Raw genomic sequence first — 21,285 nt, 5'->3', positions numbered from 1 at the left:
GAGGTTGGAACACTGCCCTCACTGAGGGAGTGGGTGTGGCCATCTCTGCTGTGACTGAACAAAGGGCAGGGGAGCAGGGGGCCCAGGGAAGGGCCCTCAGAGCCCGGCAGGCCCAGTGGAGTGTCACAAGCATTTAGGCCCAGGACAAAGGGCGCTTTCTTTGTCTGCACAGCTGCCCAAACTCTCACCTTTCCACTCAGGCCGCCCTCTTACTTGAAGTGTGTGTGGAACCTGTCTGCGCAGTACACCTCGCTGCACAGCTAAGCATAGGTCTGGGCATCATAGCTTCCTGCCAGGTGACCGAGGCTCACAGGCAGATGGGTCCCTGGGACACACGCGGAGAGGCTCCTGCCCGGGCCACAGGCCGCCCACTGCCCCTGCCCCAGATCGGGGGCCGCAAAGCAGCCCTGTCTGAGTCCCCTGCCTCTAGAGGGAGTATTGGACCAACACTTGTAGAAAACGGGGTCCTTGCGGGCCACTCATTGGAGGGACACAAAGAAATCTTTGCCGACTTTCTGCTGAAACTTACGAGCGTTCACACCTAAGCCTCTTACAAGGTCAGCTGTTTAGCTAAACATGAGCTCATGATCTAAATTTACACAATAATGAAGAAAGCAGCTACAAGGGGAGACAATCAGCCAAAATAATCAATACCAGTATTAGATTCCCAAGGCCATCCATCAGATGTAGGAATAATCGGGTGCAAGGCAGAAAATATACATAAAACTGGAACTGAAACAAGGCACGAGGATGTTTTCAAAGACTGGTAGGATCTCTAAAACATTTTTAAAGGACATGTCATTGATAAAGCTAAATACACAAAGGTTGTGTAATACAACAGTTTAATCATTGAGAAGAGTGAAATTATGCTGTTTTGAAAACTATGGCAGGTCAGATTTTCTGCCTAATTATATAAGAATATTTCTCTAAAAAATACACATTATTTCAAAGCCTTATTGGCTGTGAAATAAGTTAAGTGTATTTCAAATGGCTTGTCTGCAAAGAAAGGTGAGATGTAGTGGATCACAGAAAGTCGAGGGGAAAATAGGTCAATATATACATTGCTATATGGTGAACTAAGCCTTAGGCCAGCAAATATGGAGAGGACCTGACCCTTAGAAACGTACAAGTAAGCTGGAATCTTCAAAAGTTCAAATCTTTATAAGGAAAAAGATTTATTAAAATGAATAACCAAGTGTTTTAATTGACATCAGAAGATGAAAACAATAAACCCTGAGAACATAGAAAAAAGTTAAATAAAGATATGAGCAGAACTTAATACAACAGAAAACGTATAAAATTCAGGTGATTTAGTAAGTCCAAAGAATCTTCTTTGAAAAGATTTAAAAGACACACTTTGATTAAGGAAAACCAAAACATAAGTAAAGAATATACAGAAAGAGTCAGGACAATGTTAGAGCAGAGAATATATGAAATGCCAGTAAATTTGAACATTTCTGTCAAGTGGACCATTTCCTAGCTCCTAAAGTTTACCAAAACTGACACAAGAGGAAATCATTTAAGGTCATCATGTCTGCCCTTGGCATTCTCGGAACGCCCTGGCCTCAGAATGCAGCCTCTGTAGTCCATGGTAACCTGCGGAGAGGGGGCGGGGCTGAGGGAGGTTGGAACACTGCCCTCACTGAGGGAGTGGGTGTGGCCATCTCTGCTGAGACTGAACAAAGGGCAGGGGAGCAGGGGGCCCAGGGCAGGGCCCTCAGAGCCCGGCAGGCCCAGTGGAGTGTCACAAGCATTTAGGCCCAGGACAAAGGGCACTTTCTTTGTCTGCACAGCTGCCCAAACCCTCACCTTTCCACTCAGGCCGCCCTCTTACTTGAAGTGTGTGTGGAACCTGTCCACGCAGTACACCTCGCTGCACAGCTAAGCATAGGTCTGGGCATCGTAGCTTCCTTCCAGGTGACCGAGGCTCGCAGGCAGATGGGTCCCTGGGACACACGCGGAGAGGCTCCTGCCCGGGCCACAGGCCGCCCACTGCCCCTGCCCCAGATCGGGGGCTGCAAAGCAGCCCTGTCTGAGTCCCCTGCCTCTAGAGGGATTATTGGACCAACACTTGTAGAAAACGGGGTCCTTGCGGGCCACTCATTGGAGGGACACAAATAAATCTTTGCCGACTTTCTGCTGAAACTTACGAGCATTCACAACTAAGCCTCTTACAAGGTCAGCTGTTTAGCTAAACATGAGCTCATGATCTAAATTTACACAATAATGAAGAAAGCAGCTACAAGGGTAGACAATCAGCCAAAACAATCAATACCAGTATTAGATTCCCAAGGCCATCCATCAGATGTAGGAATAATCGGGTGCAAGGCAGAAAATATACAAAAAACTGGAACTGAAACAAGGCACGAGGATGTTTTCAAAGACTGGTAGGATCTCTAAAACATTTTTAAAGGACATGTCATTGATAAAGCTAAATACTCCAAGGTTGTGTAATACAACAGTTTAATCATTGAGAAGAGTGAAATTATGCTGTTTTGAAAACTATGGCAGGTCAGATTTTCTGCCTAATTATATAAGAAGATTTCTCTAAAAAATACACATTATTTCAAAGCCTTATTGGCTGTGAAATAAGTTAAGTGTATTTCAAATGGCTTGTCTGCAAAGAAAGGTGAGATGTAGTGGATCACAGAAAGTCGAGGGGAAAATAGGTCAATATATACATTGCTATATGGTGAACTAAGCCTTAGGCCGGCAACTGTGGAGAGGACCTGACCCTTAGAAACGTACAAGTAAGCTGGAATCTTCAAAAGTTCAAATCTTTATAAGTAAAAAGATTTATTAAAATGAATAACCAAGTGTTTTAATTGACATCAGAAGATGAAAACAATAAACCCTGAGAACATAGAAAAAAGTTAAATAAAGATATGAGCAGAACTTAATACAACAGAAAACGTATAAAATTCAGGTGATTTAGTAAGTCCAAAGAATCTTCTTTGAAAAGATTTAAAAGACACACTTTGATTAAGGAAAACCAAAACATAAGTAAAGAATATACAGAAAGAGTCAGGACAATGTTAGAGCAGAGAATATATGAAATGCCAGTAAATTTGAACATTTCTGGAAAGTGGACCATTTCCTAGCTCCTAAAGTTTACCAAAACTGACACAAGAGGAAATCATTTAAGGTCATCATGTCTGCCCTTGGCATTCTCGGAACGCCCTGGCCTCAGAATGCAGCCTCTGTCGTCCATGGTAACCTGCGGAGAGGGGGCGGGGCTGAGGGAGGTTGGAACACTGCCCTCACTGAGGGAGTGGGTGTGGCCATCTCTGCTGTGACTGAACAAAGGGCAGGGGAGCAGGGGGCCCAGGGAAGGGCCCTCAGAGCCCGGCAGGCCCAGTGGAGTGTCACAAGCATTTAGGCCCAGGACAAAGGGCGCTTTCTTTGTCTGCACAGCTGCCCAAACTCTCACCTTTCCACTCAGGCCGCCCTCTTACTTGAAGTGTGTGTGGAACCTGTCTGCGCAGTACACCTCGCTGCACAGCTAAGCATAGGTCTGGGCATCATAGCTTCCTGCCAGGTGACCGAGGCTCACAGGCAGATGGGTCCCTGGGACACACGCGGAGAGGCTCCTGCCCGGGCCACAGGCCGCCCACTGCCCCTGCCCCAGATCGGGGGCCGCAAAGCAGCCCTGTCTGAGTCCCCTGCCTCTAGAGGGAGTATTGGACCAACACTTGTAGAAAACGGGGTCCTTGCGGGCCACTCATTGGAGGGACACAAATAAATCTTTGCCGACTTTCTGCTGAAACTTACGAGCATTCACAACTAAGCCTCTTACAAGGTCAGCTGTTTAGCTAAACATGAGCTCATGATCTAAATTTACACAATAATGAAGAAAGCAGCTACAAGGGTAGACAATCAGCCAAAACAATCAATACCAGTATTAGATTCCCAAGGCCATCCATCAGATGTAGGAATAATCGGGTGCAAGGCAGAAAATATACAAAAAACTGGAACTGAAACAAGGCACGAGGATGTTTTCAAAGACTGGTAGGATCTCTAAAACATTTTTAAAGGACATGTCATTGATAAAGCTAAATACTCCAAGGTTGTGTAATACAACAGTTTAATCATTGAGAAGAGTGAAATTATGCTGTTTTGAAAACTATGGCAGGTCAGATTTTCTGCCTAATTATATAAGAAGATTTCTCTAAAAAATACACATTATTTCAAAGCCTTATTGGCTGTGAAATAAGTTAAGTGTATTTCAAATGGCTTGTCTGCAAAGAAAGGTGAGATGTAGTGGATCACAGAAAGTCGAGGGGAAAATAGGTCAATATATACATTGCTATATGGTGAACTAAGCCTTAGGCCAGCAAATATGGAGAGGACCTGACCCTTAGAAACGTACAAGTAAGCTGGAATCTTCAAAAGTTCAAATCTTTATAAGGAAAAAGATTTATTAAAATGAATAACCAAGTGTTTTAATTGACATCAGAAGATGAAAACAATAAACCCTGAGAACATAGAAAAAAGTTAAATAAAGATATGAGCAGAACTTAATACAACAGAAAACGTATAAAATTCAGGTGATTTAGTAAGTCCAAAGAATCTTCTTTGAAAAGATTTAAAAGACACACTTTGATTAAGGAAAACCAAAACATAAGTAAAGAATATACAGAAAGAGTCAGGACAATGTTAGAGCAGAGAATATATGAAATGCCAGTAAATTTGAACATTTCTGTCAAGTGGACCATTTCCTAGCTCCTAAAGTTTACCAAAACTGACACAAGAGGAAATCATTTAAGGTCATTATGTCTGCCCTTGGCATTCTCGGAACGCCCTGGCCTCAGAATGCAGCCTCTGTAGTCCATGGTAACCTGCGGAGAGGGGGCGGGGCTGAGGGAGGTTGGAACACTGCCCTCACTGAGGGAGTGGGTGTGGCCATCTCTGCTGAGACTGAACAAAGGGCAGGGGAGCAGGGGGCCCAGGGCAGGGCCCTCAGAGCCCGGCAGGCCCAGTGGAGTGTCACAAGCATTTAGGCCCAGGCAAAAGGGCGCTTTCTTTGTCTGCACAGCTGCCCAAACTCTCACCTTTCCACTCAGGCCGCCCTCTTACTTGAAGTGTGTGTGGAACCTGTCCGCGCAGTACACCTCGCTGCACAGCTAACCATAGGTCAGGGCATTGTGGCCTCCTGCCAGGTGACTGAGGCTCACAGGCAGATGGGTCCCTGGGAGACACGCGGAGAGGCTCCTGCCTGGGCCACAGGCCACCCACTGCCCCTGCCCCAGATCGGGGGCCGCAAAGCAGCCCTGTCTGAATCCCCTGCCTCTAGAGGGAGTATTGGACCAACAGTTGTAGAAAACGGGGTACTTGCGGGCCACTCATTGGAGGGACACAAATAAATCTTTGCCGACTTTCTGCTGAAACTTACGAGCATTCACAACTAAGCCTCTTACAAGGTCAGCTGTTTAGCTAAACATGAGCTCATGATCTAAATTTACACAATAATGAAGAAAGCAGCTACAAGGGTAGACAATCAGCCAAAACAATCAATACCAGTATTAGATTCCCAAGGCCATCCATCAGATGTAGGAATAATCGGGTGCAAGGCAGAAAATATACATAAAACTGGAACTGAAACAAGGCACGAGGATGTTTTCAAAGACTGGTAGGATCTCTAAAACATTTTTAAAGGACATGTCATTGATAAAGCTAAATACACAAAGGTTGTGTAATACAACAGTTTAATCATTGAGAAGAGTGAAATTATGCTGTTTTGAAAACAATGGCAGGTCAGATTTTCTGCCTAATTATATAAGAATATTTCTCTAAAAAATACACATTATTTCAAAGCCTTATTGGCTGTGAAATAAGTTAAGTGTATTTCAAATGGCTTGTCTGCAAAGAAAGGTGAGATGTAGTGGATCACAGAAAGTCGAGGGGAAAATAGGTCAATATATATATTGCTATATGGTGAACTAAGCCTTAGGCCGGCAACTGTGGAGAGGACCTGACCCTTAGAAACGTACAAGTAAGCTGGAATCTTCAAAAGTTCAAATCTTTATAAGTAAAAAGATTTATTAAAATGAATAACCAAGTGTTTTAATTGACATCAGAAGATGAAAACAATAAACCCTGAGAACATAGAAAAAAGTTAAATAAAGATATGAGCAGAACTTAATACAACAGAAAACGTATAAAATTCAGGTGATTTAGTAAGTCCATAGAATCTTCTTTGAAAAGATTTAAAAGACACACTTTGATTAAGGAAAACCAAAACATAAGTAAAGAATATACAGAAAGAGTCAGGACAATGTTAGAGCAGAGAATATATGAAATGCCAGTAAATTTGAACATTTCTGTCAAGTGGACCATTTCCTAGCTCCTAAAGTTTACCAAAACTGACACAAGAGGAAATCATTTAAGGTCATCATGTCTGCCCTTGGCATTCTCGGAACGCCGTGGCCTCAGAATGCAGCCTCTGTAGTCCATAGTAATCTGCGAAGAGGGGGTGGGGCTGAGGGAGGTTGGAACACTGCCCTCACTGAGGGAGTGGGTGTGGCCATCTCTGCTGTGACTGAACAAAGGGCAGGGGAGCAGGCGGCCCAGGGCAGGGCCCTCAGAGCCCGGCAGGCCCAGTGGAGTGTCACAAGCATTTAGGCCAAGGCAAAAGGGCGCTTTCTTTGTCTGCACAGCTGCCCAAACTCTCACCTTTCCACTCAGGCCGCCCTCTTACTTGAAGTGTGTGTGGAACCTGTCCGCGCAGTACACCTCGCTGCACAGCTAACCATAGGTCAGGGCATTGTGGCCTCCTGCCAGGTGACTGAGGCTCACAGGCAGATGGGTCCCTGGGAGACACGCGGAGAGGCTCCTGCCCGGGCCACAGGCCGCCCAATGCCCCTGCCCCAGATCGGGGGCCGCAAAGCAGCCCTGTCTGAATCCCCTGCCTCTAGAGGGAGTATTGGACCAACAGTTGTAGAAAACGGGGTACTTGCGGGCCACTCATTGGAGGGACACAAATAAATCTTTGCCGACTTTCTGCTGAAACTTACGAGCATTCACAACTAAGCCTCTTACAAGGTCAGCTATTTAGCTAAACATGAGCTCATGATCTAAATTTACACAATAATGAAGAAAGCAGCTACAAGGGGAGACAATCAGCCAAAACAATCAATACCAGAATTAGATTCCCAAGGCCATCCATCAGATGTAGGAATAATCGGGTGCAAGGCAGAAAATATACATAAAACTGGAACTGAAACAAGGCACGAGGATGTATTCAAAGACTGGTAGGTTCTCTAAAACATTTTTAAAGGACATGTCATTGATAAAGCTAAATACACAAAGGTTGTGTAATACAACAGATTAATCATTGAGAAGAGTGAAATTATGCTGTTTTGAAAACTATGGCAGGTCAGATTTTCTGCCTAATTATATAAGAAGATTTCTCTAAAAAATAAACATTATTTCAAAGCCTTATTGGCTGTAAAATAAGTTAAGGGTATTTCAAATGGCTTGTCTGCAAAGAAAGGTGAGATGTAGTGGATCACAGAAAGTCGAGGGGAAAATAGGTCAGTATATACATTGCTATATGCTGAACTAAGCCTTAGGCCGGCAACAGTGGAGAGGACCTGACCCTTAGAAACATACAAGTAAGCTGGAATCTTCAAAAGTTCAAATCTTTATAAGTAAAAAGATTTATTAAAATGAATAACCAAGTGTTTTAATTGACATCAGAAGATGAAAACAATAAACCCTGAGAACATAGAAAAAAGTTAAATAAAGATATGAGCAGAAGTTAATACAACAGAAAACGTATAAAATTCAGATGATTTAGTAAGTCCAAAGAATCTTCTTTGAAAAGATTTAAAAGACACACTTTGATTAAGGAAAACAAAAACATAAGTAAAGAATATACAGAAAGAGTCAGGACAATGTTAGAGCAGAGAATATATGAAATGCCAGTAAATTTGAACATTTCTGGAAAGTGGACCATTTCCTAGCTCCTAAAGTTTACCAAAACTGACACAAGAGGAAATCATTTAAGGTCATCATGTCTGCCCTTGGCATTCTCGGAACGCCCTGGCCTCAGAATGCAGCCTCTGTCGTCCATGGTAACCTGCGGAGAGGGGGCGGGGCTGAGGGAGGTTGGAACACTGCCCTCACTGAGGGAGTGGGTGTGGCCATCTCTGCTGTGACTGAACAAAGGGCAGGGGAGCAGGGGGCCCAGGGCAGGGCCCTCAGAGCCCGGCAGGCCCAGTGGAGTGTCACAAGCATTTAGGCCCAGGACAAAGGGCGCTTTCTTTGTCTGCACAGCTGCCCAAACTCTCACCTTTCCACTCAGGCCGCCCTCTTACTTGAAGTGTGTGTGGAACCTGTCTGCGCAGTACACCTCGCTGCACAGCTAAGCATAGGACTGGGCATCATAGCTTCCTGCCAGGTGACCGAGGCTCACAGGCAGATGGGTCCCTGGGACACACGCGGAGAGGCTCCTGCCCGGGCCACAGGCCGCCCACTGCCCCTGCCCCAGATCGGGGGCCGCAAAGCAGCCCTGTCTGAGTCCCCTGCCTCTAGAGGGAGTATTGGACCAACACTTGTAGAAAACGGGGTCCTTGCGGGCCACTCATTGGAGGGACACAAAGAAATCTTTGCCGACTTTCTGCTGAAAGTTACGAGCGTTCACAACTAAGCCTCTTACAAGGTCAGCTGTTTAGCTAAACATGAGCTCATGATCTAAATTTACACAATAATGAAGAAAGCAGCTACAAGGGGAGACAATCAGCCAAAATAATCAATACCAGTATTAGATTCCCAAGGCCATCCATCAGATGTAGGAATAATCGGGTGCAAGGCAGAAAATATACATAAAACTGGAACTGAAACAAGGCACGAGGATGTTTTCAAAGACTGGTAGGATCTCTAAAACATTTTTAAAGGACATGTCATTGATAAAGCTAAATACACAAAGGTTGTGTAATACAACAGTTTAATCATTGAGAAGAGTGAAATTATGCTGTTTTGAAAACTATGGCAGGTCAGATTTTCTGCCTAATTATATAAGAATATTTCTCTAAAAAATACACATTATTTCAAAGCCTTATTGGCTGTGAAATAAGTTAAGTGTATTTCAAATGGCTTGTCTGCAAAGAAAGGTGAGATGTAGTGGATCACAGAAAGTCGAGGGGAAAATAGGTCAATATATACATTGCTATATGGTGAACTAAGCCTTAGGCCAGCAACTGTGGAGAGGACCTGACCCTTAGAAACGTACAAGTAAGCTGGAATCTTCAAAAGTTCAAATCTTTATAAGGAAAAAGATTTATTTAAATGAATAACCAAGTGTTTTAATTGACATCAGAAGATGAAAACAATAAACCCTGATAACATAGAAAAAAGTTAAATAAAGATATGAGCAGAACTTAATACAACAGAAAACGTATAAAATTCAGGTGATTTAGTAAGTCCAAAGAATCTTCTTTGAAAAGATTTAAAAGACACACTTTGATTAAGGAAAACCAAAACATAAGTAAATAATATACAGAAAGAGTCAGGACAATGTTAGAGCAGAGAATATATGAAATGCCAGTAAATTTGAACATTTTTGTCAAGTGGACCATTTCCTAGCTCCTAAAGTTTACCAAAACTGACACAAGAGGAAATCATTTAAGGTCATCATGTCTGCCCTTGGCATTCTCGGAACGCCCTGGCCTCCGAATGCAGCCTCTGTAGTCCATGGTAACCTGCGGAGAGGGGGCGGGGCTGAGGGAGGTTGGAACACTGCCCTCACTGAGGGAGTGGGTGTGGCCATCTCTGCTGAGACTGAACAAAGGGCAGGGTAGCAGGGGGCCCAGGGCAGGGCCCTCAGAGCCCGGCAGGCCCAGTGGAGTGTCACAAGCATTTAGGCCCAGGACAAAGGGCACTTTCTTTGTCTGCACAGCTGCCCAAACCCTCACCTTTCCACACAGGCCGCCCTCTTACTTGAAGTGTGTGTGGAACCTGTCCACGCAGTACACCTCGCTGCACAGCTAAGCATAGGTCTGGGCATCGTAGCTTCCTTCCAGGTGACCGAGGCTCGCAGGCAGATGGGTCCCTGGGACACACGCAGAGAGACTCCTGCCCGGGCCACAGGCCGCCCACTGCCCCTGCCCCAGATCGGGGGCTGCAAAGCAGCCCTGTCTGAGTCCCCTGCCTCTAGAGGGATTATTGGACCAACACTTGTAGAAAACGGGGTACTTGCGGGCCACTCATTGGAGGGACACAAATAAATCTTTGCCGACTTTCTGCTGAAACTTACGAGCATTCACAACTAAGCCTCTTACAAGGTCAGCTGTTTAGCTAAACATGAGCTCATGATCTAAATTTACACAATAATGAAGAAAGCAGCTACAAGGGTAGACAATCAGCCAAAACAATCAATACCAGTATTAGATTCCCAAGGCCATCCATCAGATGTAGGAATAATCGGGTGCAAGGCAGAAAATATACAAAAAACTGGAACTGAAACAAGGCACGAGGATGTTTTCAAAGACTGGTAGGATCTCTAAAACATTTTTAAAGGACATGTCATTGATAAAGCTAAATACTCCAAGGTTGTGTAATACAACAGTTTAATCATTGAGAAGAGTGAAATTATGCTGTTTTGAAAACTATGGCAGGTCAGATTTTCTGCCTAATTATATAAGAAGATTTCTCTAAAAAATACACATTATTTCAAAGCCTTATTGGCTGTGAAATAAGTTAAGTGTATTTCAAATGGCTTGTCTGCAAAGAAAGGTGAGATGTAGTGGATCACAGAAAGTCGAGGGGAAAATAGGTCAATATATACATTGCTATATGGTGAACTAAGCCTTAGGCCGGCAACTGTGGAGAGGACCTGACCCTTAGAAACATACAAGTAAGCTGGAATCTTCAAAAGTTCAAATCTTTATAAGTAAAAAGATTTATTAAAATGAATAACCAAGTGTTTTAATTGACATCAGAAGATGAAAACAATAAACCCTGAGAACATAGAAAAAAGTTAAATAAAGATATGAGCAGAACTTAATACAACAGAAAACGTATAAAATCCAGGTGATTTAGTAAGTCCAAAGAATCTTCTTTGAAAAGATTTAAAAGACACACTTTGATTAAGGAAAACAAAAACATAAGTAAAGAATATACAGAAAGAGTCAGGACAATGTTAGAGCAGAGAATATATGAAATGCCAGTAAATTTGAACATTTCTGTCAAGTGGACCATTTCCTAGCTCCTAAAGTTTACCAAAACTGACACAAGAGGAAATCATTTAAGGTCATCATGTCTGCCCTTGGTATTCTCGGAACGCCCTGGCCTCAGAATGCAGCCTCTGTAGTCCATGGTAACCTGCGGAGAGGGGGCGGGGCTGAGGGAGGTTGGAACACTGCCCTCACTGAGGGAGTGGTTGTGGCCATCTCTGCTGTGACTGAACAAAGGGCAGGGGAGCAGGGGGCCCAGGGCAGGGCCCTCAGATCCCGGCAGGCCCAGTGGAGTGTCACAAGCATTTAGGCCCAGGCCAAAGGGCGCTTTCTTTGTCTGCACAGCTCCCCAAACTCTCACCTTTCCACTCAGGCCGCCCTCTTACTTGAAGTGTGTGTGGAACCTGTCCGCGCAGTACACCTCGCTGCACAGCTAACCATAGGTCAGGGCATTGTGGCCTCCTGCCAGGTGACTGAGGCTCACAGGCAGATGGGTCCCTGGGAGACACGCGGAGAGGCTCCTGCCTGGGCCACAGGCCACCCACTGCCCCTGCCCCAGATCGGGGGCCGCAAAGCAGCCCTGTCTGAATCCCCTGCCTCTAGAGGGAGTATTGGACCAACAGTTGTAGAAAACGGGGTACTTGCGGGCCACTCATTGGAGGGACACAAATAAATCTTTGCCGACTTTCTGCTGAAACTTACGAGCATTCACAACTAAGCCTCTTACAAGGTCAGCTATTTAGCTAAACATGAGCTCATGATCTAAATTTACACAATAATGAAGAAAGCAGCTACAAGGGGAGACAATCAGCCAAAACAATCAATACCAGAATTAGATTCCCAAGGCCATCCATCAGATGTAGGAATAATCGGGTGCAAGGCAGAAAATATACATAAAACTGGAACTGAAACAAGGCACGAGGATGTATTCAAAGACTGGTAGGTTCTCTAAAACATTTTTAAAGGACATGTCATTGATAAAGCTAAATACACAAAGGTTGTGTAATACAACAGATCAATCATTGAGAAGAGTGAAATTATGCTGTTTTGAAAACTATGGCAGGTCAGATTTTCTGCCTAATTATATAAGAAGATTTCTCTAAAAAATAAACATTATTTCAAAGCCTTATTGGCTGTAAAATAAGTTAAGGGTATTTCAAATGGCTTGTCTGCAAAGAAAGGTGAGATGTAGTGGATCACAGAAAGTCGAGGGGAAAATAGGTCAGTATATACATTGCTATATGCTGAACTAAGCCTTAGGCCGGCAACAGTGGAGAGGACCTGACCCTTAGAAACATACAAGTAAGCTGGAATCTTCAAAAGTTCAAATCTTTATAAGTAAAAAGATTTATTAAAATGAATAACCAAGTGTTTTAATTGACATCAGAAGATGAAAACAATAAACCCTGAGAACATAGAAAAAAGTTAAATAAAGATATGAGCAGAAGTTAATACAACAGAAAACGTATAAAATTCAGATGATTTAGTAAGTCCAAAGAATCTTCTTTGAAAAGATTTAAAAGACACACTTTGATTAAGGAAAACAAAAACATAAGTAAAGAATATACAGAAAGAGTCAGGACAATGTTAGAGCAGAGAATATATGAAATGCCAGTAAATTTGAACATTTCTGTCAAGTGGACCATTTCCTAGCTCCTAAAGTTTACCAAAACTGACACAAGAGGAAATCATTTAAGGTCATCATGTCTGCCCTTGGCATTCTCGGAACGCCCTGGCCTCAGAATGCAGCCTCTGTCGTCCATGGTAACCTGCGGAGAGGGGGCGGGGCTGAGGGAGGTTGGAACACTGCCCTCACTGAGGGAGAGGGTGTGGCCATCTCTGCTGTGACTGAACAAAGGGCAGGGGAGCAGGGGGCCCAGGGAAGGGCCCTCAGAGCCCGGCAGGCCCAGTGGAGTGTCACAAGCATTTAGGCCCAGGACAAAGGGCACTTTCTTTGTCTGCACAGCTGCCCAAACTCTCACCTTTCCACTCAGGCCGCCCTCTTACTTGAAGTGTGTGTGGAACCTGTCTGCGCAGTACACCTCGCTGCACAGCTAAGCATAGGTCTGGGCATCATAGCTTCCTGCCAGGTGACCGAGGCTCACAGGCAGATGGGTCCCTGGGACACACGCGGAGAGGCTCCTGCCCGGGCCACAGGCCGCCCACTGCCCCTGCCCCAGATCGGGGGCCGCAAAGCAGCCCTGTCTGAGTCCCCTGCCTCTAGAGGGAGTATTGGACCAACAGTTGTAGAAAACGGGGTCCTTGCGGGCCACTCATTGGAGGGACACAAATAAATCTTTGCCGACTTTCTGCTGAAACTTACGAGCGTTCACAACTAAGCCTCTTACAAGGTCAGCTGTTTAGCTAAACATGAGCTCATGATCTAAATTTACACAATAATGAAGAAAGCAGCTACAAGGGGAGACAATCAGCCAAAATAATCAATACCAGTATTAGATTCCCAAGGCCATCCATCAGATGTAGGAATAATCGGGTGCAAGGCAGAAAATATACATCAATCTGGAACTGAAACAAGGCACAAGGATGTTTTCAAAGACTGGTAGGATCTCTAAAACATTTTTAAAGGACATGTCATTGATAAAGCTAAATACACAAGGGTTGTGTAATACAACAGTTTAATCATTGAGAAGAGTGAAATTATGCTGTTTTGAAAACTATGGCAGGTCAGATTTACTGCCTAATTATATAAGAAGATTTCTCTAAAAAATACACATTATTTCAAAGCCTTACTGGCTGTGAAATAAGTTAAGGGTATTTCAAATGGCTTGTCTGCAAAGAAAGCTGAGATGTAGGGGATCACAGAAAGTCTAGGGGAAAATAGGTCAATATATACATTGCTATATGGTGAACTAAGCCTTAGGCCAGCAACAATGGAGAGGACCTGACCCTTAGAAACGTACAAGTAAGCTGGAATCTTCAAAAGTTCAAATCTTTATAAGTAAAAAGATTTATTCAAATGAATAACCAAGTGTTTTAATTGACATCAGAAGATGAAAACAATAAACCCTGAGAACATAGAAAAAAGTTAAATAAAGATATGAGCAGAAGTTAATACAACAGAAAACGTATAAAATCCAGGTGATTTAGTAAGTCCAAAGAATCTTCTTTGAAAAGATTTAAAAGACACACTGTGATTAAGGAAAACCAAAACATAAGTAAAGAATATACAGAAAGAGTCAGGACAATGTTAGAGCAGAGAATATATGAAATGCCAGTAAATTTGAACATTTCTGTCAAGTGGACCATTTCCTAGCTCCTAAAGTTTACCAAAACTGACACAAGAGGAAATCATTTAAGGTCATCATGTCTGCCCTTGGTATTTTCGGAACGCCCTGGCCTCAGAATGCAGCCTCTGTAGTCCATAGTAATCTGCGAAGAGGGGGTGGGGCTGAGGGAGGTTGGAACACTGCCCTCACTGAGGGAGTGGGTGTGGCCATCTCTGCTGTGACTGAACAAAGGGCAGGGGAGCAGGCGGCCCAGGGCAGGGCCCTCAGAGCCCGGCAGGCCCAGTGGAGTGTCACAAGCATTTAGGCCAAGGCAAAAGGGCGCTTTCTTTGTCTGCACAGCTGCCCAAACTCTCACCTTTCCACTCAGGCCGCCCTCTTACTTGAAGTGTGTGTGGAACCTGTCCGCGCAGTACACCTCGCTGCACAGCTAACCATAGGTCAGGGCATTGTGGCCTCCTGCCAGGTGACTGAGGCTCACAGGCAGATGGGTCCCTGGGAGACACGCGGAGAGGCTCCTGCCTGGGCCACAGGCCGCCCAATGCCCCTGCCCCAGATCGGGGGCCGCAAAGCAGCCCTGTCTGAATCCCCTGCCTCTAGAGGGAGTATTGGACCAACAGTTGTAGAAAACGGGGTACTTGCGGGCCACTCATTGGAGGGACACAAATAAATCTTTGCCGACTTTCTGCTGAAACTTACGAGCATTCACAACTAAGCCTCTTACAAGGTCAGCTATTTAGCTAAACATGAGCTCATGATCTAAATTTACACAATAATGAAGAAAGCAGCTACAAGGGGAGACAATCAGCCAAAACAATCAATACCAGAATTAGATTCCCAAGGCCATCCATCAGATGTAGGAATAATCGGGTGCAAGGCAGAAAATATACATAAAACTGGAACTGAAACAAGGCACGAGGATGTATTCAAAGACTGGTAGGTTCTCTAAAACATTTTTAAAGGACATGTCATTGATAAAGCTAAATACACAAAGGTTGTGTAATACAACAGATTAATCATTGAGAAGAGTGAAATTATGCTGTTTTGAAAACTATGGCAGGTCAGATTTTCTGCCTAATTATATAAGAAGATTTCTCTAAAAAATAAACATTATTTCAAAGCCTTATTGGCTGTAAAATAAGTTAAGGGTATTTCAAATGGCTTGTCTGCAAAGAAAGGTGAGATGTAGTGGATCACAGAAAGTCGAGGGGAAAATAGGTCAGTATATACATTGCTATATGCTGAACTAAGCCTTAGGCCGGCAACAGTGGAGAGGACCTGACCCTTAGAAACATACAAGTAAGCTGGAATCTTCAAAAGTTCAAATCTTTATAAGTAAAAAGATTTATTAAAATGAATAACCAAGTGTTTTAATTGACATCAGAAGATGAAAACAATAAACCCTGAGAACATAGAAAAAAGTTAAATAAAGATATGAGCAGAAGTTAATACAACAGAAAACGTATAAAATTCAGATGATTTAGTAAGTCCAAAGAATCTTCTTTGAAAAGATTTAAAAGACACACTTTGATTAAGGAAAACAAAAACATAAGTAAAGAATATACAGAAAGAGTCAGGACAATGTTAGAGCAGAGAATATATGAAATGCCAGTAAATTTGAACATTTCTGGAAAGTGGACCATTTCCTAGCTCCTAAAGTTTACCAAAACTGACACAAGAGGAAATCATTTAAGGTCATCATGTCTGCCCTTGGCATTCTCGGAACGCCCTGGCCTCAGAATGCAGCCTCTGTCGTCCATGGTAACCTGCGGAGAGGGGGCGGGGCTGAGGGAGGTTGGAACACTGCCCTCACTGAGGGAGTGGGTGTGGCCATCTCTGCTGTGACTGAACAAAGGGCAGGGGAGCAGGGGGCCCAGGGCAGGGCCCTCAGAGCCCGGCAGGCCCAGTGGAGTGTCACAAGCATTTAGGCCCAGGACAAAGGGCGCTTTCTTTGTCTGCACAGCTGCCCAAACTCTCACCTTTCCACTCAGGCCGCCCTCTTACTTGAAGTGTGTGTGGAACCTGTCTGCGCAGTACACCTCGCTGCACAGCTAAGCATAGGACTGGGCATCATAGCTTCCTGCCAGGTGACCGAGGCTCACAGGCAGATGGGTCCCTGGGACACACGCGGAGAGGCTCCTGCCCGGGCCACAGGCCGCCCACTGCCCCTGCCCCAGATCGGGGGCCGCAAAGCAGCCCTGTCTGAGTCCCCTGCCTCTAGAGGGAGTATTGGACCAACACTTGTAGAAAACGGGGTCCTTGCGGGCCACTCATTGGAGGGACACAAAGAAATCTTTGCCGACTTTCTGCTGAAAGTTACGAGCGTTCACAACTAAGCCTCTTACAAGGTCAGCTGTTTAGCTAAACATGAGCTCATGATCTAAATTTACACAATAATGAAGAAAGCAGCTACAAGGGGAGACAATCAGCCAAAATAATCAATACCAGTATTAGATTCCCAAGGCCATCCATCAGATGTAGGAATAATCGGGTGCAAGGCAGAAAATATACATAAAACTGGAACTGAAACAAGGCACGAGGATGTTTTCAAAGACTGGTAGGATCTCTAAAACATTTTTAAAGGACATGTCATTGATAAAGCTAAATACACAAAGGTTGTGTAATACAACAGTTTAATCATTGAGAAGAGTGAAATTATGCTGTTTTGAAAACTATGGCAGGTCAGATTTTCTGCCTAATTATATAAGAATATTTCTCTAAAAAATACACATTATTTCAAAGCCTTATTGGCTGTGAAATAAGTTAAGTGTATTTCAAATGGCTTGTCTGCAAAGAAAGGTGAGATGTAGTGGATCACAGAAAGTCGAGGGGAAAATAGGTCAATATATACATTGCTATATGGTGAACTAAGCCTTAGGCCAGCAACTGTGGAGAGGACCTGACCCTTAGAAACGTACAAGTAAGCTGGAATCTTCAAAAGTTCAAATCTTTATAAGGAAAAAGATTTATTTAAATGAATAACCAAGTGTTTTAATTGACATCAGAAGATGAAAACAATAAACCCTGATAACATAGAAAAAAGTTAAATAAAGATATGAGCAGAACTTAATACAACAGAAAACGTATAAAATTCAGGTGATTTAGTAAGTCCAAAGAATCTTCTTTGAAAAGATTTAAAAGACACACTTTGATTAAGGAAAACCAAAACATAAGTAAATAATATACAGAAAGAGTCAGGACAATGTTAGAGCAGAGAATATATGAAATGCCAGTAAATTTGAACATTTCTGTCAAGTGGACCATTTCCTAGCTCCTAAAGTTTACCAAAACTGACACAAGAGGAAATCATTTAAGGTCATCATGTCTGCCCTTGGCATTCTCGGAACGCCCTGGCCTCCGAATGCAGCCTCTGTAGTCCATGGTAACCTGCGGAGAGGGGGCGGGGCTGAGGGAGGTTGGAACACTGCCCTCACTGAGGGAGTGGGTGTGGCCATCTCTGCTGAGACTGAACAAAGGGCAGGGTAGCAGGGGGCCCAGGGCAGGGCCCTCAGAGCCCGGCAGGCCCAGTGGAGTGTCACAAGCATTTAGGCCCAGGACAAAGGGCACTTTCTTTGTCTGCACAGCTGCCCAAACCCTCACCTTTCCACACAGGCCGCCCTCTTACTTGAAGTGTGTGTGGAACCTGTCCACGCAGTACACCTCGCTGCACAGCTAAGCATAGGTCTGGGCATCGTAGCTTCCTTCCAGGTGACCGAGGCTCGCAGGCAGATGGGTCCCTGGGACACACGCAGAGAGACTCCTGCCCGGGCCACAGGCCGCCCACTGCCCCTGCCCCAGATCGGGGGCTGCAAAGCAGCCCTGTCTGAGTCCCCTGCCTCTAGAGGGATTATTGGACCAACACTTGTAGAAAACGGGGTACTTGCGGGCCACTCATTGGAGGGACACAAATAAATCTTTGCCGACTTTCTGCTGAAACTTACGAGCATTCACAACTAAGCCTCTTACAAGGTCAGCTGTTTAGCTAAACATGAGCTCATGATCTAAATTTACACAATAATGAAGAAAGCAGCTACAAGGGTAGACAATCAGCCAAAACAATCAATACCAGTATTAGATTCCCAAGGCCATCCATCAGATGTAGGAATAATCGGGTGCAAGGCAGAAAATATACAAAAAACTGGAACTGAAACAAGGCACGAGGATGTTTTCAAAGACTGGTAGGATCTCTAAAACATTTTTAAAGGACATGTCATTGATAAAGCTAAATACTCCAAGGTTGTGTAATACAACAGTTTAATCATTGAGAAGAGTGAAATTATGCTGTTTTGAAAACTATGGCAGGTCAGATTTTCTGCCTAATTATATAAGAAGATTTCTCTAAAAAATACACATTATTTCAAAGCCTTATTGGCTGTGAAATAAGTTAAGTGTATTTCAAATGGCTTGTCTGCAAAGAAAGGTGAGATGTAGTGGATCACAGAAAGTCGAGGGGAAAATAGGTCAATATATACATTGCTATATGGTGAACTAAGCCTTAGGCCGGCAACTGTGGAGAGGACCTGACCCTTAGAAACATACAAGTAAGCTGGAATCTTCAAAAGTTCAAATCTTTATAAGTAAAAAGATTTATTAAAATGAATAACCAAGTGTTTTAATTGACATCAGAAGATGAAAACAATAAACCCTGAGAACATAGAAAAAAGTTAAATAAAGATATGAGCAGAACTTAATACAACAGAAAACGTATAAAATCCAGGTGATTTAGTAAGTCCAAAGAATCTTCTTTGAAAAGATTTAAAAGACACACTTTGATTAAGGAAAACAAAAACATAAGTAAAGAATATACAGAAAGAGTCAGGACAATGTTAGAGCAGAGAATATATGAAATGCCAGTAAATTTGAACATTTCTGTCAAGTGGACCATTTCCTAGCTCCTAAAGTTTACCAAAACTGACACAAGAGGAAATCATTTAAGGTCATCATGTCTGCCCTTGGTATTCTCGGAACGCCCTGGCCTCAGAATGCAGCCTCTGTAGTCCATGGTAACCTGCGGAGAGGGGGCGGGGCTGAGGGAGGTTGGAACACTGCCCTCACTGAGGGAGTGGTTGTGGCCATCTCTGCTGTGACTGAACAAAGGGCAGGGGAGCAGGGGGCCCAGGGCAGGGCCCTCAGATCCCGGCAGGCCCAGTGGAGTGTCACAAGCATTTAGGCCCAGGCCAAAGGGCGCTTTCTTTGTCTGCACAGCTCCCCAAACTCTCACCTTTCCACTCAGGCCGCCCTCTTACTTGAAGTGTGTGTGGAACCTGTCCGCGCAGTACACCTCGCTGCACAGCTAACCATAGGTCAGGGCATTGTGGCCTCCTGCCAGGTGACTGAGGCTCACAGGCAGATGGGTCCCTGGGAGACACGCGGAGAGGCTCCTGCCTGGGCCACAGGCCACCCACTGCCCCTGCCCCAGATCGGGGGCCGCAAAGCAGCCCTGTCTGAATCCCCTGCCTCTAGAGGGAGTATTGGACCAACAGTTGTAGAAAACGGGGTACTTGCGGGCCACTCATTGGAGGGACACAAATAAATCTTTGCCGACTTTCTGCTGAAACTTACGAGCATTCACAACTAAGCCTCTTACAAGGTCAGCTATTTAGCTAAACATGAGCTCATGATCTAAATTTACACAATAATGAAGAAAGCAGCTACAAGGGGAGACAATCAGCCAAAACAATCAATACCAGAATTAGATTCCCAAGGCCATCCATCAGATGTAGGAATAATCGGGTGCAAGGCAGAAAATATACATAAAACTGGAACTGAAACAAGGCACGAGGATGTATTCAAAGACTGGTAGGTTCTCTAAAACAGTTTTAAAGGACATGTCATTGATAAAGCTAAATACACAAAGGTTGTGTAATACAACAGATCAATCATTGAGAAGAGTGAAATTATGCTGTTTTGAAAACTATGGCAGGTCAGATTTTCTGCCTAATTATATAAGAAGATTTCTCTAAAAAATAAACATTATTTCAAAGCCTTATTGGCTGTAAAATAAGTTAAGGGTATTTCAAATGGCTTGTCTGCAAAGAAAGGTGAGATGTAGTGGATCACAGAAAGTCGAGGGGAAAATAGGTCAGTATATACATTGCTATATGCTGAACTAAGCCTTAGGCCGGCAACAGTGGAGAGGACCTGACCCTTAGAAACATACAAGTAAGCTGGAATCTTCAAAAGTTCAAATCTTTATAAGTAAAAAGATTTATTAAAATGAATAACCAAGTGTTTTAATTGACATCAGAAGATGAAAACAATAAACCCTGAGAACATAGAAAAAAGTTAAATAAAGATATGAGCAGAAGTTAATACAACAGAAAACGTATAAAATTCAGATGATTTAGTAAGTCCAAAGAATCTTCTTTGAAAAGATTTAAAAGACACACTTTGATTAAGGAAAACAAAAACATAAGTAAAGAATATACAGAAAGAGTCAGGACAATGTTAGAGCAGAGAATATATGAAATGCCAGTAAATTTGAACATTTCTGTCAAGTGGACCATTTCCTAGCTCCTAAAGTTTACCAAAACTGACACAAGAGGAAATCATTTAAGGTCATCATGTCTGCCCTTGGCATTCTCGGAACGCCCTGGCCTCAGAATGCAGCCTCTGTCGTCCATGGTAACCTGCGGAGAGGGGGCGGGGCTGAGGGAGGTTGGAACACTGCCCTCACTGAGGGAGAGGGTGTGGCCATCTCTGCTGTGACTGAACAAAGGGCAGGGGAGCAGGGGGCCCAGGGAAGGGCCCTCAGAGCCCGGCAGGCCCAGTGGAGTGTCACAAGCATTTAGGCCCAGGACAAAGGGCACTTTCTTTGTCTGCACAGCTGCCCAAACTCTCACCTTTCCACTCAGGCCGCCCTCTTA

This window comes from Mesoplodon mirus (genome assembly GCF_964341445.2).
Source record: "Mesoplodon mirus genome assembly, chromosome: 1".
Taxonomy (NCBI): domain Eukaryota; kingdom Metazoa; phylum Chordata; class Mammalia; order Artiodactyla; family Ziphiidae; genus Mesoplodon; species Mesoplodon mirus.
Note: the sequence above shows the minus strand (reverse complement) of the source record.